The following is a 13,058-nucleotide window of genomic DNA, read 5'->3' as shown; positions in this document are numbered from 1 at the left end:
GTCAAAATCTCATGCTATCTTCAGAATCATAACTCTTCTATGCTAAAAGACTTTCTTTCTTGGCACAAACATTGCACGTTAATGTATATAGTGGGTCATTACTTTTCCCAGGCTTATTTTAACCCATTTGCTTTTTTACCCTCCTCCTTCTTCTTTTGTGCTTCTTATTTCTGTCACTGTCTAAACAGATGGGCATTGTAACTCTTTGCGTGCTCTGTGGGCTAAGAAAGGTGAACTCCCAGAACTGTGTTTAAACTCCCTTGATTAACAGGTGTTGAACTGAAGAGTTGCGTTAGCCACAGCCTCTGTCTCCTTTGAAAACGACCAAGTCTTGCTTCCCTATTAACCTTTCTGCCTCTCTGCCTGAGCAGTAAATGCAGACATATTCCAGCTATAGCCCAGGCGGGTAAGTCGAGGCACCAGGCAGCCTCTCTCAGAAGCACCACCAACAATTTGTACTACTGTCAGCTGTCTCAGTTCTGTCAGCGCAGCTGTTAACTATGCCAGGAGCTCTGGGTAGTTCCCACACAGCTGTGAGCGGGATGAATAAATGAAAGTTTACATGGAAGCAATTTAGCAAGAGCACTTCTGTCTGACTTGCTAGCATAGGTTGATGAAGGGCTACAAAAGCCTGTACATTAGCCAGTATGACAGTAATTTGCTGCTACAAAGGCACATGTAAAATACAGGTTTTTGTTTAATGGTTTCATATTTATTTCTCAGGGTGTTTTACGGACAGTTTACAGTTTTGTTTGACTTTGCTGGACATTCAAAACTAAATTAATGTGATCACAATGAAGTTCCTTCTGTTTTTGAAGTTCTAGACTGTAGATAAAATGGATACAGTCAGCACATAGCTGTTCTTTGCAAGTATTTGACTTCTTTTTTTGTTCAAGAGAACAAAGAGACTCTTAAATCTTGTCAATAATGATAAAATAAATGGAGCTTGCACTTATAGTGCATTGCCTTAAGTTCAATCACCATTTTCTTTATAAAAAAACTGAAAATGCCAGCAACAAGAAATACTATTTTTCAACTATGCCTTGTTCTTTTAAAAATGAATGTGAATGGGAAAGGACAAATGAACCAGAAGGAATACCCTGCTTCAACTTATTTTGTCATTCTTTTACTAGCAAAGACATAACTTTCCGTAAGTTTTGAAAATAAATCTCAGGAAGGTGTCCCATTCTTCTTTCTCTCTGAGTCAAAGTGCTAATTTAGCTTTCACCTAGCAGTAAAATCTCTCCCAAAGGATTTATGTGTGACAAAACCCTCATTATCTTTACTGGGAAAACAAGAGAGGTGTGTTTGTTTATGCTCATTCAAGATAGTGACAGATCAGGAAAAAACCTTCTACTTCTCATCATCTCCCACTATAAAGTCCACTATAAGGCTTTATCCATCCGAAATTATAACTTTGAGAGAAAATTTCAAATCTCTCTTGTTATGCATCATTTTTTCTACAGCTTCTGCAATCAAATAAAAAGGCTGGTATTCTACAGTTGTTCCTTTGAGACTTAAACCTACTTAATCAAATAATTTTCATCACATCACAAAATTATTTTCCTTGGCCCCAACTTAGAGCCTCCATTTCATATTCCAGTTGTAATATATAAATATTCATTAAATATTCATTAAATTCCTATTTGTATTACAGTGTGATTTAAGGAAAGTGTATTTTGACTGTTGTCATGAAGTTACAAGATCACCTTTATATCCTGCTATATAATATATCCTACTATATATATTACTTTATATCCTACTATATTTTCATTACTATTAAACTTTTTCTTAACTACCAGTTTTTCAGAATAAGAAATTTAGATATAACATATATTTCTAAAAGTTTAAATTTCTTAATATAATTTCTTTTCCTGCCTTTGCAATTTATTAAAGCTCACAGGTATTTTAAATTAGATTACAAGATATCAGCAACTAGGATTTTCCCTTTGTTTTTTCCAAGTCTCGCCTCCCTCTGCTGTCTGTAAATGGTTTGCCATCCCAGTTCCTTATGCATAAAGCATAGCAGAGAAATATTGAAATATCCTTCTGTACAGTTAGATGCCCCGGAGTCATCACTGACAATTAAATAGGAATCCAACACCTACAGTATCTGGGTTATGCTATACAATTTGACACTGCAAACACATTATAGGAAATACTTCATACTGTTAATGGATATGGCTGAAGTTTAGGTTTTGGGTTTTCTTCTTCCCATTCAACACTATATAATCAGTTTAACCATATGTCACAATAGACAATTTTGCTAGAACAGGCAACATCAATCTTATCTAAAGCAAATGTATTTTTCAACTGGTTCCAGTCTGTTTCTCGCTATGATTGCAGCCAGTAGTATTTAGTGATTGATTCCCATGAGAACAATTCCGGGAGCAAACAACTCTCTGTAGAATATCAAGCTTTTTGCTCAAATGTTTGAGACTAGACAAATTGCATATGCACAACTTGTCTCCAAGAGATATGAAATATGAAGATATATAGACACATAGAGATGATAGGGATAGATAGATAGATAGATAGATAGATAGATAGATAGATAGATAGATAGATAGATAGATAGATAGATAGATATGCACACTTGATTATTTTATAATCAGAGACCATACTTGGCTATTACAAAATTATTTTTGTACCTAAGCAGTGACTAGAACCTGCTACAACAAAAATGTCCAGAAAAATCTCAGCACAGAAATATCTGTAGTATTTCATGGGATTACAGCTCTGCTTATAGTCCTGATGCTGTAGAAAGTTTCTGAGAACCTCACACAGATACTAATTGCTTCACCTTGGCTTGAGAACATTGAATGTTGTAAATCTAAAATGAAGTATACAATGTAAGATGATCATGTAAAAGACAGTAAGTGGAAGCAAAAACAGAAGCTCCTATAGGCAATTCATCCCATTTCTCCTAGATGTCCAGTTTAGAATAAATGGAATTGTTCTTTGGAGATTCCGCTTTCATTCTAATATCTACCAAGAAACTCTAAATCACAAGCTCAGGGTAAACATCTCCTTTTTTGAGGCCAGTGAATAGATGACATAAATCACAGCTAACATACAGAGCTGTACTGGATTCCTGAGGTCTGCTCTCTTTTTTCCTCAACTCTCTCAAATCCCATTCTTGCTGAGGATCAGTAACTCTGAAGGAGGTGAATTTGGTTGAAACAGTCAGATATTTTGAACAGCTAGGTAGTCTAGCAATGGCAGCATCTCCTCCCCTTCCCCAGCTCCTTCTCATATTATTTCTTTCAGTCATTTCCTGTTTCTAATCTAAAGTTTAACCTCAGTAGTGGAAAAAGACTCCTGAGTAGTTAAACTCCTTTTCTATTGTAACTATTTAAATTTAAATATCTAGCAACTAAAATCCTCAAGGACAGATCTTTTTCTAAATATTTATAACAGAACAGGTACCATGATTCTGTCCCTTGAGAATGGAAAGTTATTAATACATTATACACATATAGTTAAAAATGAACAGGTGTTTAAATACACACTTAAGGAAGACTAATTATTTAAGCAATTTACTATGATAGAAACTCATTAAAAAAACTAAATTAAAACTTTAATTTTAAAAATATTTTATACATAAATATGGTTGAATAGATAGTTGGCTCAGTTTTACACTCAACAACTAAACACAACTGGGGATGATAATATAGAATGAGGGAAGACATCCTCACACCAAAGTGAAATTTCAGAATGTATGCATATCTTTCGGCAAACAGATAATCTGATAGAAAGATCTGGTTCTGATATGTGATGGCATACCACAAAGACCATGACTGATGGTAGGAAGTACAACTTGAAGACAGTACTCGTAGCAAGTGTTTTGGCAGAATAGAAACTCTCTGGTAAAAGCCTACAAAAAGAGATGTTAACTCTCCCGTGAAGTTACTTCACAATTCCAATGGCATTGTTGGGGGAGTCAGATTTTTTCCAAACCACTCTCAATAACAAGTCCATAGCAAATACAACATAGAGAGAAATACTGCAGAGATGAGTCCAGTTATGTGCTCTGTCATACTTAAATCTTGTCCAACAAAAGTGTAAACCTGGAGTTGTAGTGATGCTACCCAAGCCTGACCTTATCTTCATCTCTTGAGGCCTCATTCAAAAGCATATGTTCCCACTAAAGTTCTGTGAGCTGTCCCGAAGGAATGGCACTGACCAGTTCCAGATGCTGGAAGTTGCAGCAAGGGTGACAGGAGAGGATCCACCAAGGTCCTCAGTACCTGCAGAAACCTAGACTCTCAAAGCAGGCAGACAGCCAGCTGAGCATTGAGCAGCAATATCTTCAGTAGCAACATCATCTTCCTTCCTCAGCACAGTATTTTGCCGCAGTCATCATCACAAATATCATCATCATCATCATCATCATCATCATCATCATCATCACCTGAAATTTCTGTTCTGTATTATGTGAATTTGTCAAATCATGAATTTATTCTTGCCACTGTTGTGATAAAAAAGTACAATGAAACATCGAGTTTATGTATTCTTTTCCTTCTTATCCTGGGCACCCTTCCACATAAATCAACCTCCCCACAAAATCTGAGAAAAGTTGATGAGCTTAGAAGTGGATTTCAAAATTGAGCCCATATGTCTCTCTCTGAAAAATAATGTACCACCAGCAGCCTCAAAGAAGACTGTCTAATAATTGGAATACATTAATAAATATGTCTTATAGAATCTGTGGAATTCAGAGACCACTGAAAAGTTTATAAAATATTTCTGTATGCACAACAGAGAAAAAAAATTACAAATTTAACCATTAGCTGCTACACTGGCTGCCTTTGAGGAAATAACTTCTGCACAGAAGGACATCTGAAGAAAAAAATCATTTTATGAGTTTATGTATATCACTTTACCAAAGTATTCATTTGGTTCTCAGACACTTAGAATGAGAGAAAAAATATACTTGAAAAGTAGAAAAACAAAGTCCTCCCTTGAATACAAAATTTCAAAAATGTTGTGTATTTTATGTGGCAAATTCTGAACACCCCAGTTTGGTTATGAAAGATCCTGCTTGTCAGGGGTGTTGACCCTAAGTTCCTACTGAAGACAAAAATTGATCCAGATTACAACATTTGTAAGTCAGAACAATATGTCCTGAGCTCATGTAGTACTGAATAAGAACACTTCAAAACAACTTACTGAAATCCAGCCTGGCTCTTTCTGGCAAGCCAGTCTGAAGAGTCATGAGAAGAAGCAGTCCGAGAAATTTTACTGAGAAATATTTATGATTGAACTACTCTTCACAAGAGGCAACCTATTTGAGGGTGTTACCTTCCCTGACTTTACCCGAAGAGACTGTTTTTGGGGTTGGGGCAGTAGTATCATCATTTGGCCAGGTAGATAGTGTGCTGTGGAGATTTATTTGTATTACTCACAATAGTGAAAATCACATGTATAAGCCTGAAGAGTGGACGCATCGATCACATCTGCTGTTCACGTGACTGCTAGCTGAGATTCAAATTAGTCATGCTGTGTAGGTAAGTTTGCTCTCTCCAAAAATCCGTTACTGCTATTTTCCAACTTCATGCGCTGTCATTTGACAGCCTAAAGTTATTCCTTGAACACCATTCAGGCGATGTGGAGAGTGAAGCAGTGACAGCAAGCTAGGAAACACCAAATAACTCACAGAAAGATGCTTTATTTTATTATATAAATATATTCAGCATCCATAAAAATATCACATTCTTCCATGAGTTATTACTATGGTAATGTGAAACAGAATGAGAAAAAAAAATAATTTTAACAATATATACAAATAATTAAAATGCGAGAATAAACTCCGGGAAATTAGCCTGAAAATTATATTTTAAAAGGGCAATATGATCCCATATTTTCTTTTATTTGCCTAATATCTATGATCTTATAAAATAGGAAACAATACTAGTGGTGGAGGGAGAGGGTTAAATATATTTTTGTAAAATAACTTCTATACTTACAGAGAAAAAAGTACTTATCACTACATGCAATGTCAACCAATATCTTACCAAGGTCTTCCCTCACGGATTGTGCTGCTCCTAAAAGATAAAGCTCTCTGAGTGCTCTTTATCTGCTAATAAATGGCTTATAAGTACATACATCTGAATAACTTCAGCAGGAGAATATATACTTTTGTTAACAGATTTTTTAAGTATCCATCCTCTTTAAAGAAAAATAGAGGTGTGTACTGCCATTTTTACTCTCTTTTCTTCTTTGATTCCTACCTCTAAAAATCAGGACTTTTTAATCATTCAAGATGAGTAAACACAGTGAAACCTTATGTTGGTAATGTTGGAATAGCAGTAAAATACAGTAAACAAACGTCTGAATGCATAATATATATATATAAAATAATTACTGTATACTACTGAACACAGTCACAGATGGGACAGTTTGATCTAAGCCATGTTTATTTAACTTTTTAAAATTCAAAAATTCACAGGTAAATATAAAGAATAATGCATTTCTACCACTCTATCAAAACATCTCTTTAAGTACCAATGCTGTTGGAATCTACATGTTCCACTGAAGTTCCTAACCTCATCTCCATTTCCCTTTATGTGATGTCAGCTATTTGAAATACTTATTGACAACTCTTTATCTGCTTTTGACACTAAGAAATCAGTTACAGGAAAAACTGTTCCTTTAAGTTCTTTCCCTCAAAATATGTTTTTTCACTTCAGCATAGCTGGATAAATTAAAGAAAAATTCTGTTGTTCTTTTTTTTATATAATCTATGATGTGTTTTTTTATGGTTAAAACTAGAACCTTTTGCTTAAGAGAACAGAATATTACAGTAGTTTCACGAATACAAGCCGCACAGATTATAAGCCGCACCCCTGGTGCCTCGACAATGTTGCTGTCTTTGTCAATAGATAAGCCGCACCCCGAATATTAGCCGCACTTTCGTTCGTAGCGAGAATCCGTGCGCAGCTTTCACAAATTGGCCAATTAGTAACAGGATCGCGGCATAGCGGGCTTTACTGGCTCGGGGCGGGGCCAGGAAGGCTCGGCCCGCTCATGGTGGCCGACGGGGCCGGGTGGCCCAGCTCAGCGCCACGGCTCGGCGGGGCTGGCCGGGTGGTACTGCCGCCGCCGCCGGGCTCGCTGGCCCCCCTCTCCCATCAGCACCGCCCCGCTGCCGTGTTCCCTAGCCCCGCCGGCGGGCTCGCCGGCCGCGGCGCGCCGCGTTCCCTAGCCCCGCCGCCGGGCTCGCCGGCCGCGGCGCGCCGCGTTCCCTAGCCCCGCCGGCGGGCTCGCCGGCCGCGGCGCGCCGCGTTCCCTAGGCCCGCCGGCGGGCTCGCCGGCCGCGGCGCGCCGCGTTCCCTAGCCCCGCCGGCGGGCTCGCCGGCCGCGGCGCGCCGCGTTCCCTAGCCCCGCCGCCGGGCTCGCCGGCCGCGGCGTGCCGCGTTCCCTAGCCCCGCCGCCGGGCTCGCCGGCCGCCCCCCTCCCGTCTGCACCACCGCCGCGTTTCCTCGCCCTGGCCGGCACTGCAGGCCCCCGCACCGCCAGGCTCCCCCACGCTGCTGGCCCCGATTATGCTGGGCTTCCCCCGCTGCCAGGCAGCCCCACCCGTCGGCCTTCCTGCTTCTGCCATGCTCCCCTGCACTGCTAGCCCCAGTTCTCCCGGGCTCCCCCGCCCTGCTGGCTCAGGCTCTGCCACCCGCCCCCCACACTGCTGGCCCCGCCTCTGCCAGCCTTTCCCACCTCAGCCGGGGCCGGCCGGGCTCCAGCTTGGCTTGGGGCTGCCGCGGGCTCTCACTTCCGTGTTGGCAGCTTTTAGAATTTTGTCAATGTATTAGCCGCCCCGGAATATTGGCCGCACTTCCGGGTTTCCACCAAACTTTTGGTCAAATTGGTGCGGCTTGTATTCGTGAAATTACTGTAATTTGGTGGAAACAATACAACTTAAATGCAAAATCCTCAGGATCAAGGATCTTTACTTCTTTACTTCCATATTACATAAAAAAGGAGTTTTGTTGGGGTTTTTTTAGTTAACAGATAAAGTGCATTATTTTGCTTCAGACAGAAAGTCAGGAACCTTGTTTGTTTTTTGACTTCCTACTTTGAACTTGAGTTATTCTTCAAAACAGAAATGGTGTTCTGGTTCAAGGCAATACTTAAAGAAGGGACACTTGAATTGAAAGAAAATGGCTTAGGCATCTGGCTAGAATCTGGATGTATAAACTCAGTCTCAAAGTCACAGAACTAAGGGGCATGTTACTTTGATTTAAATAGCCTTTGGTCCGGACCAGTGTAACTATATTAAATCAAATGATATTTTATCTCTTAGTTCAATAGATTTAAATCAGAAAGAATATAAATGGAGAAGACATTTCAATATAGTCAATGTTTCTTCAAAATTACTCAAAGACACAGAAATAGTTAATATAAATATTTTTAAAATGAAGAGTAACTATTTCTGTAGATGCAGCAAACAGTATCAAAGCCATGACCTGAGTATTATCAGCATCCCCTCATGATTTTGCACCATAAAACCAGTTTGAGTCCAAAGCCAAAATAGCCTGTCATTTTCTCTGTCATTGTTTTACACCTATAAATTCTCATGACCCTTAATAGCTCTTCAATAAATTTGTCCTTTTGCATTCCTGCCTGCAGACTGTCTGCCCACTGAATGCCAACAAACCACATTACTTTGGTATCAATCTACCTTAGACTTGATGGAATTTTCTAACAGATACTGTGATCATTACCTCTCTGTGAACCCAGAAGGCTCTGGTCATGTCATATCAGAAATAGGGAGTGAAATTAAGCTGGCAGCTAGCATGGGGGAATAGAACTGGAATAGTTTATTGTTAAGTAGAATTGGCCAAGGGTGACTATTTAAAGATAGATGCCCTTGTGCATTCGGGTAGAAATAATAATTACTTTTCTTTCTAAAACACAAGAACTTTTAAAATGCTTAACCTCTGAACAGCTTAGAAATTTAATGTTAGGGAAAAGCTAGATCCCTTTAAAATGACAATGGGAACATATTTTTCTCAGGGCAGGAAACATCACCTATTCCATCTTCCTTGAACAGAGTCCTGGACTCTATAGAGAGGAGATAAAACATATGCTACTCTGTCACATAAGCTTTATTAAATGGTAGGGACCATCTACATTATCTTGAAGACTATCTTCTGGTAGATAACAAAATCGCTAGTTTTTTTTCCAGTTTACTGCTTATTCTAATATATTCATAGAGAAACATGCATTTCAGTTAAATGAAAAGTGAAAGCACTCTTGCAACTGCCAATGTGTAACTGTTGGAATCCTGCTGAGGTAAGCGAGGTTCATAATGAAAAAAGAAGTCTTCTTAATGAATATGCCCTTCTGATACATCCTCATTTTCATATACCTGAGTTACTTGGAAGTGAGAGAAAGGATGGTTTTAAAATGCTTTAAATCTGTCATAATGTAGTGTGTTTCATCAGACAAATGCTAACCTGAAATAAAAGTTCAAGTGCACTAAACAGTCAAACATCTGTCATATAGCTAGCTTTGCACTTTTAATTAGCTCATTTACTCGAAAAGCTGAAACTATGCTCAGCACGTTAACAGTGTGGTTCTCAAATTCTACAGAACAATCTAGTATTTCTCTCTCCTTATTTAGTAAACCGTTGCTCAAAAAAGCAGGAGAGAAGAAAAATCCTCTGTTCAGTGAAAAGACTCAAATTTTCTGCAAAATACCTTTCACTGTACAGGTCCTGATGTTCAAATAATAAAACTCTGGTTCTAATGTTTGTGTCACTTCTGTATTTCAAAAATCTGTCCAGCCTACACTATCTCAGAGGATGGTTTTCAAAACTGTGCAATAGGACACACACCATGACTTACTATCAGTTTGCAGATAATATTTTCCCTTTTTTTAATCACAAAATGGAGGGAAAACAAAGAAAGAAACAGAATGCTCCTGGCTACCTACATACAGGAAGTTTGTTTGTAAGTCTCAGGGTTGTGTGGATTCATTGCCTACACTATCATTTTGAATCCAGATCTTTAGAAAATGCTTTTTCTTTCACAGGAAAATACCTCAGCCATGAAACAGCAAACAATAAGACATGGAAGCTGTGTCCAAACAAGGACATTTCTCAGGAAATTCTCAGTCTTGCTGAAATACTTTCCCCTTGGTGTCAGTTCCTTTCAGCTTAGTCCAGGCAACTGCCTCAGGAGGCTGTGTCTTTGGAAGTTTTATCTAACTATGATCTTGGGAAATATCCCACTGTTTTTCATACAGTTCCCAAGTATTCCACAATTTCCACAAACAGACCTTCTGTCTCAAAACAGAAACATGTAACAAGTATGTTTTCTATGAAAATCAAAACAAAGACTATTATGGAGAGGGAGGACTTGCAGAAGTTATTTACTATGTGCAACATTAATTAATTATAATATTAATATTTAAATTCACTTATCCTGATATTACTTTTCAAAATTTTACAGTATTTCCTTGACATCAGGAAACACTAATGCATCAATTCTCTGATTAAATGCGTCAGAAATCTTAATTTCCAAATGATCTGCTTGCTGAATTTATTTGTCAAAAAATCTACAACATGAGATTCTTACAGAAAATACCTGGCCAAGGTGCCACAGGAAGAACTCTTGCACTTATTTCTGTAGTGCCTGAGTCACTAAACATGAATCAATAAATAAGAGTCACAATCTTTGGACAACCAATTCACATACTGAAGAAAAATACTATATTCAGTAAATACATGGTTGAAGACATGCTGCACCATCCTTACAATGTTGGAGTGCTTTCTTATTTCTTGAAGCCACAACAGTTATCATTTGCAAGTGGCAAAAAATTTCAAGGAGCAGACATAAAAATGGTAGATTAGACTCCCTAGGTTATTTACTTCAAGAAAGACGAAGGTAATTTATGGGCTAGTTTAATCATGTACCAAAATGTTCATTTGCTCAATAATTTTGCAACCATTTTCCATGGGGCAGAATATCAGCACAGGTTTTTTTTCACAAGTTGCTGTATAAACACTACATACTAATCAAGAACACGAAAGAACTCAGTCCATCACCTGCTGCATTTAAGTTGGCAACGTGACTTAAAGGCAAACTCATTCAAAAATTGGATTGATGCAAAAAATTCTGGCTATTTTCTTTTATTTCAAACACAATCAAATGCATTGCCTCTCAGTTAACAGCCTGAAGATTTGAAGAGGACAGATACCCTGTTCTGCTCTGCCTGGGCACTTTACTCAGTTAATCACTTTCTCCTCTATATCCTCATTTTCATTTGATATCATAGTGAATTCTTACCAGGTTTTAAGAAAGTTTGAAAGGACTGAAGTTAGCTGTCTTGAGCTTCCATAGTATGCAGGAGAATTTAGGTTTCTTCAGCTATTTGTGATGAATCCTGCTCAACCCAACAAATACTGTTTGTGGTCATAGTGATTGTGTAATGCAAACTTGCAATGCAATCTGTGCAGGTTGAAACCGTTTATCCAAAAAAGGCCTCGCTACTCCTGTGAAATAACCTAAAAAATAATAACATTTCATTATTATGTCACTTTCATTATTAAGACTAAGTAGCCGGAAATATAAGCATCATTAGTCATTCTTCTAGAGGGAAGGTAAAATTTGACTACATTAAGGAGAGAGTAGAACCGGGAATCTGGTTCCTGGTCCTATTATTTTTGGGTAGTGACAGTCTATTATACCTTCTTCTGTGCTCATGTGGCGGTCTGTGTATCACCATCACCACCGATTCCATAAAGAATCTAGGAATAAACTACCTACCCTCTGTCATTTTCAGATACCTGCACAATAGTAGCCTTGTTTTGCCATAAACATAAACGGCATCTCAGTAAGATTGGATTAATTTGGGGGGTTTTAATAGGCAGCTTTGGATATATATAAGTAACTAATGTGTTAAATAGGGGGACAATCAAATTAATCTCACTTTTTTCTGTACCTATTGATATATGTTGACCATGGTTTTGACTTTGGTCCCTCTTGAATCTCTTCAGAGTTTAAGTAATTGTATGGTGCTGACATTTCCTGGCTCACTTCCAGCCGTAATTTTCATGCAAGATATTTTAAACAGACCTTGTTAAATTTCTTTAATTCTTGCCCTTCATCATTTCACTGCAGTATTGTATCTAAGTAATGTTCTACAGCAGTTCCTGCTGTTTTAAAAACCACAGTCCTTTCGATAATACACAATTAAGTTACTTGAAGAATGTCAAGTATTCTTATTTTAATTTGGATTTCTGTGCTTTTTAAGTACAGTAGTTTCACGAATACAAGCCGCACGGATTATAAGCCGCACCCCCGGTGCCTCGACAATGTTGCTGTCTTTGTCAATAGATAAGCCGCACCCCGAATATTAGCCGCACTTTCGTTCGTCGCGAGAATCAGTGCGCAGCTTTCACAAATTGGCCAATTAGTAACAGGATCGCGGCATAGCGGGCTTTACTGGCTCGGGGCGGGGCCAGGAAGGCTCGGCCCGCTCATGGTTGCCGACGGGGTCGGGTGGCCCAGCTCAGCGCCACGGCTCGGCGGGGCTGGCCGGCTGGTGCTGCCGCCGCCGCCGGGCTCACTGGCCCCCCTCTCCCGTCAGCACCGCCCCGCTGCCGCGTTCGCTCACCCGGCTGGCAGGGCTGCCGCCGCCGGGCTCGCCGCCCGCCCCGCTGCCGCTTTCGCTCGCCCTGCGCCGCGCCTCGCGAGCGCCGCGCCCGCCCCGCGGCGCCGGCGCTTCGCTCGCGGCGGCGGCGCTTCGCTCGCGGCGGCGGCGCTTCCGCGAGCGGCGGCGGCGGCGGCGCTTCGCTCGCGGCGGCGGCGCCTCCGCTCACGGCGGCGCTTCGCTCGCGGCGGCGGCGCTTCGCTCGCGGCGGCGGCGCTTCCGCGAGCGGCGGCGGCGCTTCGCTCGCGGCGGCGGCGCTTCGCGAGCGCCGCTTTCGCTCGCCCCGCCGGCAGGGCTGCCGCCGCCGCCGCCACCAGGCTCGCCGGCCGCCCCCTCCCGTCTGCACCGCCGCCGCGTTTCCTCGCCCTGGCCGGCACTGCAGGCCCCCGCACCGCTGGGC

The sequence above is a fragment of the Catharus ustulatus genome, chromosome Z (assembly GCF_009819885.2).
Source record: "Catharus ustulatus isolate bCatUst1 chromosome Z, bCatUst1.pri.v2, whole genome shotgun sequence".
NCBI classification, from domain to species: Eukaryota; Metazoa; Chordata; class Aves; order Passeriformes; family Turdidae; genus Catharus; species Catharus ustulatus.
Note: the sequence above shows the minus strand (reverse complement) of the source record.